This window comes from Bubalus kerabau, chromosome 21 (assembly GCF_029407905.1).
Source record: "Bubalus kerabau isolate K-KA32 ecotype Philippines breed swamp buffalo chromosome 21, PCC_UOA_SB_1v2, whole genome shotgun sequence".
NCBI lineage: Eukaryota > Metazoa > Chordata > Mammalia > Artiodactyla > Bovidae > Bubalus > Bubalus kerabau.
In genome coordinates this window covers 58,870,587-58,892,875 of record NC_073644.1, presented here as the reverse complement: position 1 = coordinate 58,892,875, position 22,289 = coordinate 58,870,587, and the positions used below count along the sequence as shown (strand labels likewise).

Here is a 22,289-nt window from a genome sequence, read left to right as displayed (position 1 = left end):
GTGATATAAAAAAAAATTGAGAATTACTTTATGGCCAGACAAAATTTTAAAATCTATAGAAACAAATATTATTTTAAGGTACACAATGTATGGGAGACAATTTTCATTCATCAATTCTACCTCAAAAAAAATTAAAAAAGCTGAAAAAACCTTATGAGAGGAAGAGAGGAAAAGACCCCCACATTTACAATCTGAATCTTACTCTCTAGTTATCTTTCTTATATATATATAATGTCAAGTAACAAGGAAGATATAGGAAAATACTTGGAAATTTCCACCTAAAACAATTTTTTTAATAGAATTAGTCCTTATTTTTTAAAAATTTAATTTATTTATTATTTTTTGGCAATGCTGGATCTTCATTGCTGCATGTGGGCTTTCTCTAGTTGTCATGCGTGGGCTTTTAAATACAATAGCTTTTCTCATTGCAGAGCATGGGCTCCAAGGGCACGTGGGCATTGCAATTGTGATGCATGGGCTTAGTAGCCCCGCAGCATGTGGCATCCTCTGAGACCAGGAATCGAACCCATGTCCCCCGAATTGCAGGGCAGATTCCTAACCACTAGACCACCAGGGAAGTCCTAAAACAATTTCCATTTGGTGTATCTAGCTAGCAGCCTTGATGATTTTCTTAGTTTCACATTATTAGAATAAGAAACCTAATGACCTAATCATTCCTCAAGAAGAAACTGGCATATCAATTTCCAGTGGAAGGATGTAGAAGAGACCATGGTTTTGGGAACATGTGGCTACTGGCCCAGGTTACAAAGCTCAGCAAATAGTACGGTGGAGGAGGGACCTCATCTATTACAAGGTTCTCCTGGCTATGCTTTGCAGTTCATTTTTGCATTGAGTGTCCGATATCTTTAGTGATTCCTCTGAGGTATCAGCTCTCTGTATCTTTTTTTCCTCTCCACATCTTCTGAGGAGCTCTTCAGCTGGCCTTCTGTTTGTTATTTCTGTCACTTCCCCTAACATCGTGTGCTTCTCTGAGGATAAACTTTGTCTAAAGCAAGTTAGCCAAAGTGACCATATTGGTTTTTCTCACCTGGAGGATGGTCCTTGTTATCTCAGTGGTGGAAGACAGATCTATCCTTTGTGGTTAGGGCTCTCCTAGGACTAGAACGTGCTCCATGGTCATGGCCAGGCCCGTGTCGTTTCTGGCGCGGGATTGCAGTTCTTCCTTTTCTCGGGCGGTGGTCTCGCTGGCTATTCTGTCTTCTGAATCAGAGCCCTTGCAGGGCCCAGCACTCTGGTGTGCTCACGTGCATTTTTGTAATAAGACCAGCCCCTATTTTCTGTTATCCGACAGACTTTCATCTGTCGCATGACAATGTCGGATAATAATGTTTCATCATTATTTTCTCTAGAAAATTCCAATCCATGATTATGGTGAACAAAAGCTTGCTCAGGAAGAATGACTATTTCCATTGATTTCAGTTTGTCAAAGGAGGTGGTATGTTCAAGGAGGGTAAATGTCAATTGGCGAAAGCCCAGTGTTAGAGAGGTCAGCTTTACAGGGTCTCGTCTCAGATGGACTGATTAGTAAGCTTTCCTCCATTACTACTTTTTCAAGCATTTTCTTTGTCTCTGTATTCTTCATCATAATATACACAAACAGTGTTTTATACTTCATAAGGGTGTTGCAAAGATTAAATGAGTAAATACTTTTATAATTCTTGAAGCAAGCATATGGTAAGCTCTCAATAAATGTTTTATGGTATTATTATAATATTATGATTCATTCAGTATTTTAACAAATAACTACTTAGCATTACCACAAGCCAGGCTCTGTGCCAGGTGCTGGTCATTCACAATGGACCAATGAGTTCTTATTGTGAAGAGTGCTGTAAAAAAGTTTAGAGGGTTTTAAGTTTTAAGTTTTAAGAGTGGCACTGTCAGCTCAGACCAAGGAATCCAAAGATTATCCTTCTTATTTCTAAAAGATCTACTTTATTTATTTTCAGTGTTGTGTAATATTCCACAGTATAATCAGACCATGATTTATTCATCTACTGCCATGACAAACAATGTTAAAATGAACATCCTTGTATATATACATTCTTGTGCTCTCTGCAGTGTTCTGTAGGCAGACACAGTGAATTAGAATTTCTGGGTCAAATCATAAGGTCTTTAGTGTTAAATGACACTGCCAAACCAAATGGCTTTGTAATAAGCTTTGTAAATATGCCATTGACTTATGTCCGCTAAATAAATGAAATGTATAATAGATGGTTGTATGAAATTTGGATTTTGCATTCATTCCCCAAATGTTTATGAAACATTAAACTGGAGCAGGTACTCTATTAAGGGATGAGTTATGTTTATCTATCCTTAGATTCTTCTTTCAATGGTACTTTCTGAAAACACTTTGGATAGGGCCTGGCATAGAGCATTTAGTCAAAGCTGGCTATTTCTTCTTGTCCCTCCTCATCTTATTTCTCTGATGAAGGTAATTGTTCTCTCTTGTAATTCAAAATATTTTTTGTCATATGACTTGTTTAGTGTTTATTCCTTATCATTTTGCCCTTGCATTATTATTATCTTTTTATGCTCAGAACCAAGGTAGCTACTGGTGAGCTTCCTTGGGCAATCGTTGCAGGAATGTTGTCAAAGTTTGGGACTATGGGAGGAGCTGGCAGGTGTTTGATAGCACCGTTTTATTTTTTCTTTCTTTTTTAATTGTGGTAGAAAATCACACAATGTGAAGTCTACCTTCTTAAATTAAAAAAAAATCATTTTATTTATTGATTTCGGCTTTGCTGGGTCTTGGTTGTTGAGCGTGGGCTTTCTCTAGTTGCTGCAAGTGGGGGCCCCTCTCTAGTTGTGGGGCTCAGGCGTCTCACTGCAGTGGCTTTGCGTGTTGTGGAGCACAGGCTCTGAGCATGCGGGCTTCAGCAGTCGTGGTGTGTGGGCTCAGTAGTCGTGGCTCTCTGGCTCGACAGTACAGGCTCAGTGGCTGTGGTACACAGGCTTAGGCAGCACGTGGGGTCCTCCCAGACCAGGGATCGAACCCGTGTCTCCTGCATTGGCAGGCAATTCCTTACTACCGAGCCACCAGTGAAGCCCCTACCCCCTTAGATTTTTAGTGTGTACAGTACAGTATTGGGAACTACATGCCTATCATATATCAGTAGATCTTTCTCATCTCCTATACTTACTGAACAGAAACTCTCCTTGTCCCTCTCCCGCTAGGCCCTAGTAATTATCATTCTGGTTTTCTGCTTCTCTGAGTCTGAAGATCTTAGATACCTCATAAAAATGGAATCACGCAGTATTTGCCTTCTGACTGCTTATGTCACTGAGCATAATGCCCTGTTTTCTTAGGTAGAGTTTACAGTCAGGGAAGATTCTTGTGATTCTGTAGAATATACCCTCCTTGTGGCTGGTCCTATGGGGCCTGAGTGAAGGATAGCTGTATTAAGATTCTATTTCTTTCTTTTTTTTTAAAAATATTTATTTATTTATTTATCCAGGTTTTAGTTGCAGCATGCAGGATCTTCTATTTCACTGTGGCATGCTGGATCTTTAGCTGTGGCCTGTGGGATCTAGTTCCTGACCAGGCATGGAACACAGGCATTGGGAGCTCACTTAGAGCCTAGACTACCTAGCCTAGACTAGACTCACTTAGCCACTAGACTACCAGGGAAGTCTCAAGGGTCTATTTCTATGATACAGGCCTCCTATACATCCTCTTTTGAGCCTCTTAAAATCAAAATAAGTAGGTCCAATGATCAATTTTTTTTTAATTTATTGAAAAATAATTGATTTACAACAATGTGTTAGTTTTAAGTGTATAGCAAAGTGAATCAGTTACACATATACATATATCCACTCTTTTTTAAAGATTCTTTTCCCATACAGGCCATTACAGAGTATTGAGTAGAGTTCTCTGTGCTATACAGCAGATTCTTATTAGTTATCTAGTTTAAGTATAGTAGTGTGTATATGTCAATCTCAGTCTTCCAATTTATCACTCCCTCACTTATCTTCTGGTGATGGTAAGTCTGTTTTGTTTTGTTTTGTTTTGTTTTGCATTTGTGACTCTACTTCTGTTTTGTAAATAAATTCATTTGTACCTTTTTAAAATTTTTATTTAATTGTTGTACTATTTTATTTTAGCTTCCACATATAAGCAAATCGTATGATATTTGTCTTTCTGGGATTGATGTCTGACTGACATTGATTGAGAACCCAGAAAGGCTGTGCCACGTCATCACTGACCACACAGCCAGGACTGGAGGTGCAGAGATTTTGATCCATGTCTCTCTTCCTCCAAAGTTCATGTTTGAAAACCATATCTTCAAGTTTCTTTTCCATGGAGGTCAAAGTCCTCCAGATTCTAGCTGTGAGATCAAAATATGGCAGACACAGCATGATTTTGAAATTTGTGTGTCTCTAGACCTGCCTTTGAAAGTCCATGTGTTAGTGTCCAAATGGGCTCTTTTCCAGTTTCCATGGACTCGTGTGACCCACCTCCAGTGACCCAGCCCAGACGCCCCTCTTCCCTTTCATCCAGTCCACATCAGAATTGAGCAAGGGCCCTTACTTGCTTTGGCAGATGGTGCTAATGTTGATGGTTGGTTTCACATGTGTCCTAAAGACAAATCTTGGCTTTGTGAGACCATAAGTAATGGGGGGGTGGGGGCGGGTCTTAAATCAGGGCTCTTCTGATCACAGGTGGGAGAAAACAGCTTCTGCAGGGGACCACTCCTCACCCTCCCTCCAGTCCCCCAGCCCTCTCCCCACTTTTCCTGGCATTTCCCTAACCATCAGGCTCTCCAGCCTTTGGGAAAATGGACTAGCCTTCTCACTACTGTCCTCGAAACAGATGAAGGGAAATTGCTCGGTCCCTTGTACATAAGCAATAACAAACATGGAGGCTCATTAAACTTCCCTTTTTATTTCTTCAAGATTTCTTCCATTAAGCATTCTGTTCTCCCGTCAAAATCTGAAGTGTGCTCCAGCAGCCCTTGTGTAGCCAAATATACGATGGGTCCATTCATTTAGCATATTGTCGTTTTCAGACGTTATGTCTTGTCAAAGAAAGACACTCACAGAAATAAAACAAAAGAACAGAAGTCTCCAAATGAATGGGCTTGCTTCATGGAGGAGAAAGTTGAAGTATTAAAATCGCTCATCAGATGTTCTGAAAAATCATTTCAGCTGCTCGGAAAAAAAAAAAGAAACAAAATTTTATTTTGAAGGATGTGTTCCAAGAACTTCCCCTTTGATTTTTTTTTTTTAAAGCCATCTGTCATGTTTGTTTCATTCCAGCCTTGAAGTAAATAGATTTAGAGCGTCTACGGCGGCCATTGAAACCTTCCGCAGAAGAACAGAAAACAGCCTGCTCCGTCAGTGCCCTTCTGGTATACTTTAATCAAAAGGCTTTGAAATTGAAAAAAAAAATCCATAGACATTTTGCTTGAGTTGGAATATGGTGTGCAGAACACAGGATGTTATTCTGACCTACCGTTGAACATCACAAAACTTTCGCTTTTACCCTGGGGGGCAAGGAGAGACTAAAGCAGAATGACTTTTTATAGGCACTAGGGTATTTCTTTTCCCCTTTTATTCTTTGGTTGAGCCCTCTGAACATGAGGCTTCATTTTCCGGATAGAGGTGAGCCCTGGGAGTGCGATTCTTCATTTAGAATAAAGAAGCCTCACTTTTCAGTTCAGCTTGTCTGCTTAACCTCATGATGTAATTTTCACTTTCTTACTGATTTCACCACAAAGCTTGCTCTACCCCAGAAGAATGCCCAAGGTGTTTAGACATTTCTCCTGGTCTTTCCTTTTGAACCTGATGCTTTTGTCCCCTCATGGCCACATGGAAAGAAGACCCATGAACTGGGCGTAGCTTCCTCCCTTGAGACTGAATAATTGTTCCCTGTAAAAGGAGGCTTTCACAGATCAATAACAGCCTCGGAGCAGGGAAGAAAACAAGCATGTGAGAAACTCATTATAATATAAAAATATTCTAAATAAATAAATGGCAAGTACTAACATGCTCAAAATAAGAGTGTGGAAGTGACTGACAAAGTGTGAGCTTGTAAACTCGGATACAGAGCTGTGCAAAAGCTCCGTGATGATTAAAAATGATGGTGCTTATAGACGAGTTCAGTGATAATTTGTTTAAAATAGATGGGCCAACTCTCCCGCTTATATGTGTGGATAGAAGGAAAATTAGCATACGTTGTAGGCTGTGAAAGTAGCCTGATTAATACTTTAAAACATCAAGGACTCATTAAAATGTAAACAGAACTTAAGAAACAATGAGACAGCACTGAAATATTTACTGAAAGAAAGATATCATATTTGGGATTAGCCTCGAGATAGCCCAGCCTGTGTGTGGTGGGGAGCGGCCAGTGAGGATGCAGAGAAAACTTGATGGCTTAAGCGTCAGTAGACTTTGGAACTGGCTGAAAGGTACCTAAGGGGGAGAAATTTCCAGAAGGAAGTAAAAGGATGAGAGGGCAAAACAATGTGACATATTGAAGGGTTTTGGAATATTGGAGTGCTTTATCCGAGCTTGAGGTAGAAAAGCACAGTCTCTAGATGTAGCTTATTTTGACAAATTTTCCTTAAATACTGATCAGTGACAAGATAGAGGTGGGATGACCATTAATGATCTTTTGTCTTACTCCAGTCGGCAGAGCTCAGAAAGAAAAGAGAAAGCTGCCTTGTTAATTTCATTTCATTTAAATAAATGATAAATTGATTTTTAAAATTAATTTAAAATGCTATCTTATAATTCAGATATTTGCATTACTTGTTTTCTTCCCTAGTAGAGGGTAAGTTATTTAAATTGCTGACTTTGCTTCTTGGATAACTTTATACCTGTTACAGGATCTAGCAGAGAGCTTGGTCTGTATTTAGCACTTAGTACCTTTTTGGGTATTGGGTGAGTGTGCTTAGTCACTCAGTCGTGTCTGACTCTTTGCAATCCCATGGACTGTAGCCTGCGAGGCTCCTCTGTCGATTCTCCAGGCAAGAGTACTGGAGTGGGTTGCCTTGCCTTCCTCTGGGGGATCTTCCCGACCCAGGGATCGAACCTAGGTCTCCTGCATTGCAGGTGGATTCCTTACCATCTGAGCCACCAGGGAAGCCCATTGGGTGAATTATAACTTTAAACATGCATATCTGATCAAACATTTTAGACTCCCAATTGTATACCTTATTCACAGTAAATGTGCTCCAAACCACATTGAAAGCTGGAACATATCATTGTTCTTATTGGTACTTAAGAAGAGAATAATGGAAAGTACACCTTTTTTTCCTGCCCTCACTCCCCACCTTTCTACTGGATCTTGGAATGCCCTGTGCTCAGCCTACATCTGCAAATACATATATTATTTAGAGATGTTTGACAGAGCATGTTCTCATTTTCAAGCTAAACTGAGGGGAATGGCTTATGTCAGTGACAGATCCCCGAGAGTCGGTTTTTCCAAAACAGAATTTTGTGAAGGCTTCAGATTTTTCAAAGTGCTTTCAATTCGGTGATGTTGTTGGAAAAATATTTGCTTCCAAATCAGTGTGCAGTGTAAAACAGAAGGGCTCAGGCCTCGCTGCTTTGCATGAGCAAGAATGAGAAGTATCATTACCGTCTTTGATTCAAACAGTAATTCCTGCTGCTGGGGGAGCTGAGCCGCTCTGGAAATAAGCAGGAGCCTGTTGGTAGTGTTAATATTCCACAGCACTTGAAAACACTGTACCTGTGTCTTAGTAGTGGGCAGACTGATAGTTCAAACTGTGATTTGTAACACGTTGGTGAATATCTTGACACTTAGGTCAGGTCTGATGTCAGATGAGAAGACAGAAATTAGTGTGTTTGGTTATGATTCTGTTGTGATTACAGCAAAAGAGACCCTCATCCCACATCTGGCTCGCGTATTATTGTTTCTCCAGGACCTCAGAGACTCGTCAGTATTTTTGGAAGCCTTTGGTACTTGGCGCCAAACTGAAGACGACAACAATCTGTTTATTTGTTTTCTGAGAGGGAATGTTCTGGAAGGACCAGATGGGAAGAACTCTTATGGGCAGTCTTCAAATAACTCTCAGAACAAAGTTTAAAATCAGGTATTTTCACTTCAAGTGTGACGGTCCTTCCACTCTGAGTGTCTCTGAAAAAAGAACCTGATTCCTGAGTCCCAGATCAGGTGGAGCCCCCAGGGCAGAGTTAGAAGGAAGAGATCAGACAAAGCAGGCCCACTCTCCTCCCTGCATTGCTCTTGGGTAGAGTCAGCCTGGGGTTCTTTCCATCAACGCAAGGCTGTATTTACACCACCTTAGAAATAAAACGCCAACACAAGAGAGAACTAACTCACAGAGTTTCACTTAAGCTGTATTTTCAAACGACCTCATAGACTCTTTAGTTTCTACCTGGAAATAACTGTAGACCTGAGTACTTTCAGCAACCCAGGGAAATGTGACTTGTGACTCTAATTCTTCAAACTGAATCACAATCTTTTGGTCTGGAAAATCCGTCTCAAAAAATAGAAGTTCTGGGGACTTCCCTGGCGGTCCAGTGGTTAAGACGTTGCCTTCTTCAGCTGTTTGCAAGCCAGAAAGAAGGCTCTTACCAGACACCGAAGAATCAGGCTCTCACCCACAGCCAAATCTGCCAACACCTTGATTTTGGACTCCTCAGCCTCCAGAACTATGAGAAATAAATATTTATTTATTTATTTTTAAAGGACTTCACCTTCCACTGCGGGAAGTGTGGGTTCGATCCCTGGTCGAGAGTTAAAATCCCACATGCCTCGCAGCCAAAAAAGCAAAACATAGAACAGAAGCAATATTGTAATACATTCAATAAAGTCTATAAAAATGGTCCACATCAAAAAGATTTTTAAAAGAAATAATAAATGTACAGGACTGGGTGGTAAAAGAAACTGTCTTGGTCTCCTCTGAGCAGTGGATGAGACTTCTGTCTCCTTCTTTCCCAGTCTCTTCTTTCTAGACCCCGTGCCGTCTCTCTCCCACTCCCTTTAACTGCTCACAATCTCTCCACTTTTTTTTTCTCTTTGCTCCCTCCTTCCCTTCCTCTCTCCCTTCCTGACTCCCTTTCTCACACATAAGCACATTCTTTTTCTTCTTACCAAAATCTGCTTCCTGTTAAGGGTCTGAGAAAATTTCATACAGACAAAATGTGACGCCTCTTTGAAACACATATTCTTGTGTTCTTTGAAAAGAAATCAAAAGTTAAAGGGAAGAAGAAAAGAAAAGAAGCCTCAGACATTTAGGCTTCAGAAATAGTAGGTGAGAGCAGTATATTGTGGGACAGAAGAATCGTCTGTAAGCCACTGTGTACCTATGAGACCTCTGGGTATTAAACTGCCGCCGTCCACATCTCTAACCTGGAAGATGCTTGTGAACAGCTCAGGAAAGAGGGCAAGCCAGAAAGAAAGCAAAAAAAAAAAAAAAAAAAAAAAAAACAACTTCAGGAGAAAATGCCCTTAAATGCCTAGAAAGTCCTCATGCTTATGTGTTAATTTTTATTTCTTAAATGAAGAAACTTACGACTAGATGACAAAGAAGCAAAGAACAGATTGGTTCCAAATAGCTCAACAGGCCTTTAAAATTTGCTCTGTGTTTGGCTAATCCCTCTGGGACAAAAATGCCTGTGCTCATTCGCTAAGTCACATCATCTCATTGCGAGGCCATAGACTGTACACCGCCAGGCTGCTCTGGATTCAGAATCCATAGGATTCTCCAGGCAAGAACACTAGAGTGGGTTGCCATTTCCTCTTCCAGGGCATTTTCCTGAACCAGGGATCGAACCTGCGTCTCTTGCATTGGCAGGAGATTCTTTACCACTGAGCTACCTGGGAAGCCCACATTTTTACCCCCATTGACAAATGCACCTCGGGGTCTGATTAACACATCTGCCCAGCCTGTAATTTGGAAGATATAATTAATATTATTTACTAAGTGCCAAGAGCACATTTGGTATTCTGCAAAATACGGATGAAAAACCCAGAGTTCCCTCCCCAGCAGGTTGGGGTGTGGCAGCCCCTGATCTGGTAGCCAGCTCCACCCCTTTGATCTGGTCTATGAATCTGGAACAGCTCCTTAACCAACCTGGAACAGGTCACACTGTTCAATGAGAGCCATGTTCATGCTTGGGAAAGATGTTGAAGTCATTTTCAGAGAAAAATTCCCAGGATTTGGGAACTGAAAAAGAGGGAGACAGGTGGTTGCCATAGCAACTTTACCATCTACCTAGAGCACTGTGGGGTGGCTTCTCTCTACCTTTCACAGGGAAATTCCCAGGCCTCGGCTTTAATTTGGGCAAGACCCCAAATTGAGGATTCTGTGGAGAAGGAGAAGGGGGAAGAGAATAGAATAAGGCAAGCACATCATCCATTAAGAATGAAGGGGGCAAAAGAGTTCTAGAATGCGAAGATAGCCATCTGAAATGACCACAAGATTGTAAATCAACTATGCTTCAATACAACTTGTAAAAATGAAAACAACTTTGCAAATATGATAGGTAGAAACTTTTTAGAAGCTTAAGAGTTTCAATACCTGACTCATTTGACCCAAGGCAGAGTAGGAGTTCACTGTGGTCTTGAGCATCCTCCGACTCTGAGAATTTCAGAAATAGCAAAAATGATGCCCGGGGCAAACCAAAGGAGAAAGGAGGTACTGGTGGGGGAGGAGGAGAAGGGAGAAGAGGGGAAGGAGGACTTGGTCCCATACTGGTCTGCTTGTTGGCAGCAAGCTCTGCCCTAAGATAATGAAGCTTCTTCAAAGGATTAGGTGTGAATGGGTGTTCCAGAGATTCCCCCAGACTTGTTTTGCAGGTCAAGGGCAATCCTTAAAAATTCTGGGGTTTCTCTTCTCTGAATGCGTTTCCATCCATTCCAGGAATAATGTTTAGCCTGGGGGCTTGTGATATGTAGACTTTTCAATTAAAAAATATTTCTGTTGTTACTCCTCCTTCCATTTAACTTGTCAAGACACCTACATTCAGCCGCTAGCACTGTCTATTAATGTCTACCTTAGACTCGCCAATATGTTTTCTTAAAGGGACAGCACAGGGTTGTTAGTGGTCTTGCAGGTTACCAGGGGAAATCAACCTCAAACATAGGGATCAACTGATAAAGACTTCAGAACTTGTGTCTTTACACTAGGTAGGAAAAGGGAAATTTAGATCCTCTTTTCAAGAATTCTGAGAAGGATAAATCTCAAAGTCATCTTGTTACAGAAGAGTTTATAATTGAAAAAGATGACAAAAGAATGTGTAATTGAAAGTTACAAGTCTTAATATGTCTCTTCTACTTTCATCTTGATGAACCCTATTTTGTTGTAGATTATCAGTGGAATCCCCAGACCCACTGTAGTCTCCTCTCCAATCCCAACCTCCCCTCCTTGTACCAAGCTCCTCCATGTCATGGGGTGATATTTTTCAGGCAAAACTGTAGAAATGGTATGAAACAGGTGATAGCATAAAACAGAATGGTACATAAAATCACTTACTTAAATCAAGGGGTGGAAGTTACTGCGAGCATCAATTTTTTTAGAAGGCAGGATATTCTATTATAAAGAAAATAATTTTTGTTTACAATAGCCAAGACATGGGTGCAACCTAAATGTCCATCAACAGGGGAATGGATAAAGAAGATGTAGTACATATATCAGAGAAGGAAGTGGCAACCCACTCCAGTATTCTTGCCTGGAGAATCCCAGGGACAGAGGAGCCTGGTGGGCTGCCGTCTATGGGGTCGCACAGAGTTGGACACGACTGAAGCCACTTAGCAGCAGCAGCAGCAGTACATATATACAATGGAATATTGCTCAGCCATTGAAAAGAATTAAATAGTGCCATATGCAGCAACATGCATGGACCTAGAAATTGTCATACTGAGTGAAGTTAAGTCAGACAGAGAGGGAGAAAGATAATTTGACATCCCTTATACGTGGAATCTAAAAAGAAATAACACAAATGGAATTACAAAACAGAAAGAGACTCACAGAGAATGAGCTTACAGTTACCTGGGTTGGTGGGGAGGATGGGGAGAAGGGATGCTTAAGGACTTTGGGATGGATATGTATGCTGCTGCTGCTGCTAAATTGCTTCAGTTGTGTCCAACTCTGTGCGACCCCATAGACGGCAGCCCACCAGGCTCCCCCTGGGATTCTCCAGGCAAAAATACTGGAGTGGGTTGCCATTACCTTCTCCAATGCATGAAAGTGAAAAGTGAAAGTGAAGTCGCTCAGTCGTGTCCAACTCTTAGCGACCCCATGGACTGCAGCCCACCAGGCTCCTCCATCCGTGGGATTTTCCAGGCAAGAGTACTGGAGTGGGGTGCCATTGCCTTCTCCGATGGATAGGTATACACTGCCATAATTAAAATGGATAACCAACAAGGACTCTACCGTATAGCACACAGAACTGTGCTTGATGTTATGTGGCAGCCTGGATGGGAGGTGTGTTTGCGGAAGAATGGATACATGTACATGTAGAGCTGAGTCCCTTCACTGTTTACCTGAAGCTATTAATACCACAATGCTGTTCATTGGCTAAACCCCCAATACACAAATAAAAAGCTAAAAAAAAAAAGAGTTTGATCAACCACATTTCTACCCATAAGTTTTTCAACATGAGCTTTTGCTGGTAGTCCTGGGAACCCCCAAAGGAAGTAAAGGAGTCTGTGAGCTCTTGTTAATAGGTTGAAAAGCCTATAGGATATTGTATACCAGAACTGAGATTGCATTGAAATTATATCCAATACCTTCAGTGTGGTGACCTTGCCATGTGATCCAAAGTTCTTATAGACTGGTTTTTGGGTCCATAATAAATAAAATGTTGAAAAGCAAATTAATTTTTTGCAATAACTTTTTGAAGACTAAAACTTTTTAAACACAGGGTCCATAGAGGAAAACATAACTTAAAAAAGGAAATGTTAGTTTCTGTGAGTACTCAAAAGGTCATTGATCATTAAGATTTTTGGCTGAATAGTGAGTACTCCAGCATTTAAAGTTCTTTGATTCTTATATCAAAATATAAACATGAATATCAGATTAGATTCTCTAATTAAATAATTAAGATGGCTATCCAGTGACATTTGGAAGACAACTCAACCAACCCGCAGATCTTGGCAAACCAGCATGACTTCATAGTATGTAAATTTTAATTAAGCATGCAAATTTGTGATAACATTATATAAAATAATAATTTTGCACCCAGAAATGAAAATAGCCTGATTTTCAAAAAATAAAAAGCCCTAATAAATGAGTCTCTAATTCAAAGCTGGGGGAGATGAGGGCTTTACAACCCCTGTGATGCCATTGCCACCTGGCAGCCTTGCTTGAACTTGTCTACAGAACTATTTACCCTTCTTTGTCTCTATGCGTGTGTGCATGCTAAGTCGCTTCAGTCGTGTCCAGCTCTTTGTGACCCTATGGACTGTGGCCCCCAGGCTCCTCTGTCTATGGGATTCTCCAGGCAAGAAGACTGGCTTGGGTTGCCATGCCCTCCCCCAGAAAATCTTCCCAGCCCAGGGATTGAACGTGCGACTACTGCGTTGTAGGCAGATTCTTTACCACTGAGCCACAGCGGAGCCCTCTTTGTCTCTATCTTGGGTTTTTTTCCTGCTTGGGAAACTCTGTGAGTGGTTCCAGTGACAATTCTATTCTTCCAACATTCAACACTGTTGTAGGTTAAAATCTCTTGCCTAGAACATGTCTGACTCATTGCTAGTGTGTGATAAATACTTGTAAATGAATGACTAAATTTTCTTTTTTCTTTACATCTTATAGGAGTATCAGCTGAGCTTTCACCAAACGCTGGTGTTTTTAGTGCTTTTGTCAAAGAAAAAAACACACTGAAAAATAACGTTGGCATTGAATTTAGATGTGATGCTATTTTTACTGTATCTATTATTAATTTTGATTGTGTGTGTATATGTCTGACAGAGAGAGAGAAAGGAGAAGAAGGGAGAGAGAAAAAGAGGGAGGGGGGGAGGGAGACGGTATTTTAAAGTAAAAAGAAGCCACAAATGTAGATTTTTGTACCTTCTTCCATTTACACCTATTCTTATGAAAACTCAGTCTTGACAGCTGTGAGTTTTGAGTCTGTGAAGGCTTCAGCCACACATTCTTTTCATAAAATGTATTTGTCTGGCATATAAAGTTGTTTAGATGAGTCTAACTCTACCCAAGAGAGGATGTTTGGAACAGATGTTCACTCCTCTGCTGAACTTAAGGCAGTCACCCCTCCCTTCTTGTACCTTTGAACTGACGTGGAGTTTTGAGCAAATTGCTGACTTGTACCCCCATTTCATGTTTAGGGTATTTGGTGATCTTTTGTCATCTGCTTCTTTTTTGCTATTGTTACCTAAGATGAAGCCATGTTAGCAAAGTAGAATTGTAAACTCTGCAGCTTCTAAAGTTCAGATTATGCTTTTTTAAGTGTTTAGAGTAAATAAAAGAGAGGTCAGATTTAAATGAAAAGCTTTTTTTTAGGCACTGCTGTGTTCTGATGATACTGAAACAATATTCAGTACTATTTAAAACTGAACACTGAAGCCTGGATAGGGGCTATTTGGACAAACATCATTATTTAAGATAGCAAAGCAGAGTACGGACCTGTCTTTTTGGTCTAAATAGAAATTTGATTAGTTGTGTTTTTCAGTACTGTCTATTTTTCTCTGAGGAGGTGGATACAATCCATTGGTCATTGTCCACCCTGTGTTCTGCTCTTTCTGGCTTCAGGTCAGACTGCAGACTTTTGAGATGCCATTCAAGTTGGGCGTTTGAGTCCCGTGGAGATGGGCATTCCATGGAGAGGCCATTTAATCACCATTTTTGAGGGGTGGATTTTGGAAATGTCTTCCTGGATATTGCCATAGATGAACAAAACCATTGATCCTAATTAGACCTAACGCTAGACTACTCACATATGAGGGCAATTCTATTCACTGGTTATAGAACAGTTTGAGATCTATTCTGTTAGGCTGTTCTACCTTACTAAGATAATGCATCTTTACAGTGTGATAATGCTCTCTGTAAATTTTCCAGGTACTTTGTTTAGAAGTTTAAATATTTGTTTAGTAAACTATGAAGCTTGAAAGTATCCTGTAAAATGAGAGTATCCGTAGCTCAGATTTTTTCTTACTTTGACTGTCTTCCCTTCAAGAACTCAAGCAATATGTACTGGCAAATTATTTAGCAAACTGTAAGGCCATGTATGTATTTAAATAGAACTTAGATTGTAATAGTAAATATTCTTTAATATCTCAGCCACATTTAAATTTTTGCAATGGGTAAAGTGGTCAATTTCAATAATCCTCAGTTTAAATGATTGGTTAGCCCTTCTCTATGCTTGACCACTTAGACTGTGTTTCATGCTGACTTTGTTGGCGTCAGTCTCTTTGGATGATCATCAGTTTTGTAGAGCTTAACCTTTTGGGATAAAAACTCTTTTCTTTTTCCCCTGCATAGTTAAATGGGAAAATCTGCCAGGACTGATGAACAACCCATCAGCTTTACATGGTGAGCCACAAAAAGACTATAGAGAAGATTATAAACATCTACAGTGTTCGTTACAGGGACATTATCCATAAAGCATGTAATCCTATCCAAACCTTCCTACGATATTTTCACAGTGCACCAGAATTTTTAGGATATTTTCTATTTTCAACCCGTGATCCCGTGTAATACATAGTCTTGGCATTTCTTATCACTGCCAGCCATGCATTTCTCATTTAAAAAAATGTTTGTTCCAAATTTCAATACCGTGTATCCTTTTTGCCTGAGACCAAATGCCTATCACACATTCTCATCATTTTAATTAAACTCGGGCCAATCCAGGGCAAATGTTTGATTTTGACTCAAAAGGTGCATGCAAATCACAAATGCTATGCGATTCAGAATGGAAATGCGTCCCATGGCCTTCTTTCAGTGTGTGGAATGCAACAGTCTGCCAGATTTGTGATTTTACGTCATCAGAGAAGAGACCTGCTGATTCAAAAATAGAAAAATAGACCCATGTCCACCTAGTAAGTAAACATACATCTGTAATGCTACGATCATCAGTTTAAAGCAACAGAAACTGGGTTTAGAATAAGGCAGTCCTCATTTTTAACCCAGCATCACATGGACAAACGGCAAACTGGCCACACAAGGGAAAATCAGTGGGCCCTGGAAGATCATACATGAATCAGCCACCGGAGCTTCTGAGTTCTTGGGTACTTCTTACTCTCTCCTTCCGCATGGCATTGAGCAGGGAAATTATTCCTTTTCCTGGCCTATCAAATGGAGGAAACACTAAGGAACCATTGCCTGTTACACATTTTTCACAGCTTGTATGGTCTATTAGAACCTTCAAAAAGGCAGTTCTGTAATTGCTGAATTCATTTTCATGAAGCAAGATTTTATGTAAACATGGATAAGTGGAAACTCAACAAAGAAAAACCCATTAATAAAGAACGTCATCAAAACAAGCTCCTTATAAATCCCTATTTGGTATGTTTGATGCCAAAGTGAGTTATGACCACATGACACATACAGTCTTTTTTGCGGGAAAAATGTTTCTGCACAAATGAATTGTACTCATTCATAGGAACGTCCTACAATTCAAAATGTTTACAAGCAAAGTGTATTAGCTTCTTCCATTGAATATTAACAGCCCCTGCCTCTTTCAGCACTCTGTTTGTAGGAGTCCTACATTATAATATTGAAGAGCTACGTGAGAGAAGACATCCTTGTCTTGTTTCTGATCTTTGCATCTGTCTTTCTTGTTTTACACTCCGCAGGGACAGAAACCACCTTTTGTCTTTGTATTCCTAGTCTTTAACACAGTATTAGGATATAGAATACTTAGCAAAGGGTAATAAAAAAATTAAGAAATGTAGAATCCACTCCCTGCTCACAGCTATTGGGTGAAATAAGGGAGACAGACATTGGAATACAAAGTTCTATCTGTAGCATGAAAGTGTTTCTACGGATAATAATTGGGTGAGGAGAGGATGGATGCCTAGTCTTCTGCTTGGGACAGGGAGAGAAAAAGTGAGAAGAGACTCTTGGAAGATTTTCTGGAGGAGATGATGCTAAGCTAGATCTGGAGGGGTCAACAGTTAGGAGAAGGAGGAAGAACATTTTAAGTAGAAGTTATACAGACATAACTCATAGCGTACTTGGAAAAATGGAAAAACACATGCAGTATGAAACGCTTTCAAAAGTCTGCAGGCTGACTTTCATACCTCCTCCCTGTTCGCTTCCTGCGAAATAACTCCTAAATCAAACTCTATTCTGGATTTCCACTCTGCAGCCTTTCTGGTTTTTCTGCACTCCTCTCAAAATATAGTCCCCAGAACTGAGCCCTGTTCCAGGTGTGACTAAGCAGCCAAAGCGCAGGCATGCCTCGTTTTCTTGGTCTGAAGCTTATAATCACAGAATCCAAGAGCATGTTACCCACTTCCCCACACCTGCTTTCTCCAAATAGAATTTTGATGTTTTAAGCGAACTAAACCTGGAGCAAACCATGCCATTTTCATCACGTTTGATTCAGAACACCAAGGAGTCGTGTTTATCTTCCCAGTATCTCCTGTTATGCAATCTAGCCCGAGGGTAAGCGTGTACTGCTTCCTTCATTTATAAGGCACTGTTTTGTCTTCCTGGGTAAAAGCAGACATTGTACTCTGGCGTGAATTTCTGTGAGATATTTGGATGAATAGGTGGTCCTGGGGGCCATGGAAGATCATCCTGCTGATCTTAGGGAACTTGGAGGGAGCCTCGCAGAACATAGTACTTTTGTTTTATATAATGAGAAATTGATACTAAATCCTTCTGGTATAAAATAATTACAAGACAGCATCTAGCATTTGCCTTGATAATATTTAGTGTCTAAAGGACTGACTATCCCCTCTGGAAATTGCTCTTGGCAGTAGATGCTTTCAAATTCTTCTCAAAGCTCAGCAGGGTGGTGAGTAAGGTCCTATATCAACACATTTTGTTATTATTTATTGTTTCTTATTTACTTTTATTTCTCTGTGAATCTTGCAACCCAGTAGGTAGTTCTGTGCATAAATAACCTCCCACACACTTAAACACACATGTGCACATACACACACACACATATGCACGACATAGAGAAGAGCCTGTTTATCCATCGGTGTAACTTCTTTTCCATTTAAATAATTTTTTTATTGGGGTATAGTGAAGTGAATCAGCTATCCTTATACATACATTCCTTCTCTCGGACCTTCCTCCCATTCTTCCCCCACTACCCCACCGCTCTAGGTCATCACGGAGCACTGAGCTGAGCTCCCTGTGCTATAAAGCAGGCTCCCACGAGCTATCTGTTTGACACATGTAGTGTATTTATGTCAATCCCAATCTCCGGATTCATCCAGCCACCTTCCCCGCTACTGTGTGTCCACACATCTGTTTTCTATGTCTCTATCCCTGCCCTGAAAATAGGTTCATCTGTACCATTTTTCTAGATTCCACTTATGTATGTTAATATGTGATATTTGTTTTTCTCTTTCCGACTTACTTTACTCTGTGTGACAGACTCTAGGTCCATCCATGCCTCTATAAATGACCCAATTTCATTCCTTTCAGTGGCTGAGTAATGCTCCACTGTGTATATGTATCATTCTTCATCCATTCAGCTGTCAGTGGACATTTAATGTGTCTTAAGGGAGGATATGTCTTCTTATTTTATTTTATTTTTTGTAGATGTCAGGGTAGAGTCTGGGGAGAGAAGAATTTCTTGCAAGAGCCTCTGAAGTGAAGTCCCAGTGGACCTTCTTGGTTTTGTTTGAAGTGACTAAATTCTCAAGCAGCAGATATAGTGTCATAGACATGAAGCCACGGAAACACACTTTAGAGTTCATTGCAATGGAGAAGGATAAATAGATGACTAATTTTGTGATCAAGGGTACATGACCTGTACAGTCCCTTCCAACGCTGATTTTGCACAGATATTTAAAATGATCAACAGTGCTTCCATTTCCTGGTCTGTCAGGACTCAGCAAGGAAGCAGGAAGACTGGGCACATCCTGACTGACCTTCAAGTCAGAATCGGACAGGGGGGAGCCCATAGGACAGGGTACATTTTGGCTGATTTGTTCCACTGTTCTCTTATCCTACCATGTCACACCTTTCCCTTACCAGTACAGTTACTAGAAATCTGTTTGTGCCTCTGTCTTTATTTTTCACCAGCATTTGGTAAATCTTTTAGTAGCTATATTGCCTTACAGAGCAATGAGTTATCTGGTCAGCTAGAAGCTCTTACTATACTCTTCTCTATCGCTTTTCATTTTTTATTTTTATTATTATTTTTTTAGTCTGTATTTAAATTTTTTTCATTTTTTTAAAATTTTATTTTATTTTTAAACCCGAAACACTGTATTAGTTTTGCCAAACATCATAAGTGGATTACATGCTCAGTCCCTCAGTCATGTCCAACTCTTTGTGACCCCGTGGACTGTAGTCCACCAGGCTTCTCTGTCCATGAGGTTTCCCAGGCAAGAATACTAGAGTGGGTTGCCATTTCCTTCTCCAGGGGATCTTTCCAACCTAGGGATCGAATCGGAGTCTCCTATCTCCTGCATTGGCAGGAGATTCTTTACCACTGAGCCACCTGGGAAGCCCAATAAGTGGATTGAAAGTGAAAGTGAAAGTTGCTCAGTCATGTCCGACTATTTGCTACCCCATGGACTGTACAGTCCATGGAATTCTCCAGGCCAGAATACTGGAGTGGGTAGCCTTTCCCTTCTCCCAGGGGATCTTCCCAACCAAGGGATCAAACCCAGGTCTCCTGCATTGCAGGAGGATTCTTTACCAACTGAGCTATCAGGGAAGCCATTCAGTTCAGTTCAGTTCAGTCGCTCAGTCGTGTCTGACTCTTTGCGACCCCATGAATCGCAGCACACCAGGCCTCCCTGTCCATCACCAACTCCCGGAGTTCACCCAGACTCACGTCCATCGACTCGGTGATGCCATCCAGCCATCTCATCCTCTGTCGTCCCCTTCTCCTCCTGCCCCCAATCCCTCCCAGCATCAGAATCTTTTCCAATGAGTCAACTCTTTGCATGAGGTGGCCATTAGACGGAACTAAATAAAGTTAAATTGAAGTTGCTGTCAGCTAGCCTTAGCCAGTCTACCTTTTCTTTCTCCTGCTGCAAGCATGGTGAGCCATATGGAACTAGAGCTTTGTCTATTCTTAGCCCATTGCTTAGACCTTGTACTTCCTTTAGAACAGTGATTTCTCTCTCTCTCTCTCTCTCTCTTTTTTTTTTAATGGGGCGGAGGCAAGTGGAGGGATGACCGAAGAGAAGGAGAGTTATTAAGGGGACAGAAATGAAAGATGCAAACCTTTCTCTGATCCACTGCAGGCAAATCTTTTTCCATGGCACACACCAAGAGGATTGCCACCAAGTGATAATACACACTCTCTTCACCCTATCTGGGCATCTCAGGTGTGCATGTTTTTTTATGTAGTTGGAGAGTTAAAGACCAAATCTGAGGAGGGGATGTTTGTTGGTTATAATCTAGCTGGTGTTGAGTTATCCCAAACCCACTGTGTTTTGCACACCTGTGCTGTATTTTCGCCGTGCTTCAGCCGGTGCTTCCCTCTGCTCTTTTTATTTCTTTGTTTTAACCGAGCTGGGTCTTCACTGCCACACTTTCTTAGTTGCAGTGAGCTGGGGCTCTTCTTTGTTGGGGTGTGTGCACTTCTCACTGGGGCGGCTTCTCGTTGCAGGGCATGGGCTCTAGGGTGTGTGGGCATCAGTGGTTGTGGCACACGGGCTTAGTTGCCTGGAGGCATGTGGGATCGTCCCGGACCAGGGGTTGAACCCATGTCTCCTGCACTGGCAGGCAGATTCTTAACCACTGACCACCAGGGAAGTCCACATTGCTTTTGAGAGTCCCAGAAATGCCTGGCTATAACCGCTTTCTTTGTGGTATACTTGAGATTCTCTTGTGCTCTCTGGACACTCATTTTCTCCAGCCTGGCTTGTGTAAGAAGACAATGTCCCACCCTGCTATACTATGGATTTTTCCCTGACTCTCACGGAAGATGCGTGGATTAATGTAAGAAGGAACTGCTTGAGCCTCTTTCCTCCTGAGCTTCCTATTAAGTTGCTACAATCTGTGCTAGATGTTCACAGGCTGCATTGGCCCCGTTTTCCCATTCTCATCCTAATTTACAAGAAGTGGGGATCTGGGGATGAAGTTTCTAACTCTCTAGCAAAGAAAAGCCCTAAATTCACTAAGGCAGTGATATAAACAAATGACAAGTGGAGACTTTCATGAGCCACAACCAACCACAGCTGCATTAAACCAATGACCCAAGAAGTCTGGTATTTTGTTATCATATAGGATACAGCCCAATATCAACACTCTGAAGGAAAAACATGTGTGAGAAAAGCAACCCAGTTTCTGCCAAACATTGGGATAAAGGCTAAACAAGCAGCTGGTGATTTAAGACAGAGATAGAGAAAACACAAGGTCAGTGATTTCTGACCACGTCTCCCTTTGCAATAGGCAGAGTGAACCCAGGAAAATTCCCCATCACCCAGAACTCCACACCTCATCCATTTGACTAGAGAGCTATGTATTTCACAATCAAATGAGAATAAAAAATTCTGGTTGGAGGCACAGAGTTTAGTTTTGGGGTCCTCATTCTCATATGCTGGTTCAGTTTAATTCAAAAAATATTTGTTGAGCATTTTTTTATCAGAGACTAGACTATGTATTATGAGGGATGTAAAGATGTTAAATTTCTGCTTTCAAGGAACACGTATCCTGGGGAAACCAGAGATAGACACATTGAATTGTGAAAGTGGGCTGTGTTAAGGGCTCTTTGATAGAGATACAGAGTGCCATGGATCCAGACAAGAAAACTACAGCAGAGCAGTGGAGCAGACAGTTGAATTGGGCCTTGAACGCTGAGTAGAATTCAATCCAGTGGGACTTGGGAGAAGAGTGGGAGAAGGGTGCGAAAGGATACTTGAGACGAAATTAATGGTTTGTTAGATGATATCGGACCATAAAATTCCACAGTGTATTTAAGAAACAGTGACTATTCTGATATGGCTTGTATATCTATATTGGGAGGCAGATTATCTGGGTGCTGAAGTGCCTTGAATGGCATGCCAATGAGTTTGGCTCTCTGAGTAACTGAGAAATTCATCCACTCAACGAATGTTATTGAGCACATACCTTGTGAAGGTTGACGTTGTTGTCACAGTGGTGAAGAAGAGGTGAGTTTTCTTCCATGACTTCTATTCTAGCGGTGAACTAATCTGTTAAAACTGGAGAAGGAAATGG

The 22,289-nt window shown here is 41.0% G+C and overlaps 1 long non-coding RNA gene across 1 annotated transcript in view; it reads left to right on the top strand.

Annotated features, from left to right (window-relative positions):
- Positions 1 to 22,289, top strand: part of LOC129636014 (uncharacterized) — a 92,787-nt gene that overhangs the window by 55,129 nt on the left and 15,369 nt on the right. The window contains exon 2 of the long non-coding RNA XR_008706593.1: positions 7,908 to 8,078. This is a non-coding gene — a long non-coding RNA (uncharacterized LOC129636014). The remainder of the gene's footprint in view (positions 1 to 7,907; positions 8,079 to 22,289) is intronic.